This window comes from Phoca vitulina, unplaced genomic scaffold (genome assembly GCF_004348235.1).
Source record: "Phoca vitulina isolate PV1807 unplaced genomic scaffold, GSC_HSeal_1.0 scaffold9, whole genome shotgun sequence".
NCBI classification, from domain to species: domain Eukaryota; kingdom Metazoa; phylum Chordata; class Mammalia; order Carnivora; family Phocidae; genus Phoca; species Phoca vitulina.
Window position 1 is genome coordinate 57,143,607 of NW_022589712.1, and position 2,557 is coordinate 57,146,163.

Here is a 2,557-nt window from a genome sequence, read left to right on the forward strand (position 1 = left end):
AAGGTATATTCCCTCTATATCGAACTTATTGAGAGTTTTTATCATGAAAAGATGTTAAATTTTGTCAAAAGCTGTTTCTGTATTAAGAAGATCATATGATTTTTATCTTTCATTCTGTTAATGTGGTAAATCATATTTATTTTATTGGTTTGTGTGTGTTGAACTATCCTTACATCCCAGAATAAATCCCACCTGATCATAATGTATGATTTTTTTAAATATGCTGTTGAATTTGGTTTGCTGATATTTTGAGGATTTTTGCCGGTCTATTCATCCTAGATATTAGCTTGGAGATTTTTCTTTTCTTGTAATGATTGTATTTGGCTTAGATATGAGGGTAATACTGGCCTATAAAATGAGTTTGCAAGTATTCCTTCCCTTTCAATTTTTTTGGGAATAGTTTGAGAAGGATTGGTGTTAACCCTTCTTTATTTAAAGGTATGATAGAACTCACCAGTGAAGCCAGTTTTCCTGGGCTTTTGTTGTTATTTTTGGAGGTGGGGGATGATTACTGATTCAATTTCATTAATAGTTATAGATCTACTCAGATTTTCTATTTCTTCAGACTCAGTCTTGATAGTTAATATGCTTCTAGGAATGCATTCATTTATTTTAGGTTATCCAATTGGTTGGTTCTAATTGTTCATAGTAGTCTTTTATGATTCTTTGTGTTTCTTTTTGTTTTCCTTCCAAGTTTTTATTTAAAATCTAGTTAACATATAGTGTAATACTGGTTTCAGAAGTAGAATTTAGTGATTCATCACTTACATAAAACACCCAGTGCTCATCATAACAACTGCCGTCATTAATACCCATCACCCATCTAACCCATCCCCCACCCATCTCCCTCCATCAACCCTCAGTCTGTTCTCTATTTTTAAGAGCCTCTTATGATTTGCTTCCCTCTTTCTTTTTTTCCCTTCCCATATATTCATCTGTTTTGTTTCCTAAATTCTACATATGACTGAAATCATATGGTATGTGTCTTTCTCTGACTTATTTTGCTTAGCATAATACATGCTAGCTCCATCCACATTGTCGCAAATGGCAAGATTTTATTCCTCTGATGGCTGAGTAATGTTCCATTGTGTATATATACCACCTCTTCTTTATCTATTCATCAGTCAATGGACATTTGGGCTCTTTCCATAATTTGGCTATTGTTGATAATGCTACTATAAACATTGGGGTGCCTGTGTCCCCTTGAATCAGTATTTTGGTATCCTTTGAACAAATCCTTAGTAGTGCAATTGTTAGATTGCAGGGTATTTCTATTTTTAACTTTTTGAGGAACCTCCATACTGTGTTCCACAGTGGCTGCACCAGTTTGCATTTCCACCAACAGTGTAAGAGGATTCCCCTTTCTCCACATCCTTGTCAACACCTTTTGTTTCCTGTGTTGTTAATTTTAGCCATTTTGACAGGTGTGACGTAGTATCTCACTGTAGTTTTGATTTGTATTTCCCTTATGATGAGTGATCTTTTCATGTGTCTGTTAGCCATTTGGATGTCTTTTTTGGAAAAATGTCTATTCATGTCTTCTGCCCATTTCTTAACTGGATTATTTGTTTTTTGGGTGTTGAGTTTGATGAGTTCTTTATAAATTTTGGCTAATAACCCTTTATTTGGTATGTCATTTGCAAATAGCTTCTCCCATTTCATAGGCTGCCTTTTAGTTTTGTTGATTATTTCCTTCATTGTGCAGAAGCTTTTTTTATCTTGATGAATTACCAATAGTTCATTTTTGCTTTTGTTTCCTTGCATCTGGAGAAGTTGCTATGGCCAAGGTCAAAGAGGTTGCTGCCTGTGTTCTTCTCTAGGATTTTGATGATTTCCTATTTCAAATTTAGGTCTTTCATCCATTTTGAATTTATTTTTGTGTGTGGTGTAAGGAAGTCATCTGGTTTCATTTTTCTGCATGTTGCTGAGCAGTTTTCCCAATACCATTTGTTGAAAAGACTGTTGTTGTTGTTCCACTGGACATTCTTTCCAGCTTTGTCAAATATTAGTTGTTCATGTAATTGTAGGTCCATTTCTGGGTTCTCTATTCTGTTGCATCAATCTATGTGTCTGTTTTTGTGCCAGTACCATAATGTCTTGATGACTACAGCTTTGTAATGCAGCTTGATTCTTGTGTTTCTATGGCATCATTTGTAATGTCTTTCACTTCTGACTTTGAGTTTTCTCTCTTTTTTCTCAGTTAATCTGGCTAAAGATTTGTCAATTTCATTTATCATTTTAAAAATAAGCTACTATATGCTGGCTAACTGAACACGATAATAAAAAAAATAAAAATAAAATAAATAAAAGTCAGCTCTGAGTTTCTTTCATCTTTTCTACTGTTTCTTTCTTTCTTTTTTTTTTTCCTCCTGGTCTATAGTTCATTTATTTCTGCTCTGTTCTTTGTTATTTCTTTCTTTCTAACAACTTTGGGCTTAGTTCTCTTTCTAGTTCCTTGAGGTGTAAAGTTAGGTATTTTTTTGTTTTTGATTTTTTGGTTTTTTTGAGAGCTTTCCTTTTTTTTTTTTCTTGTAGGAGTTTTATTGCTATACATTTC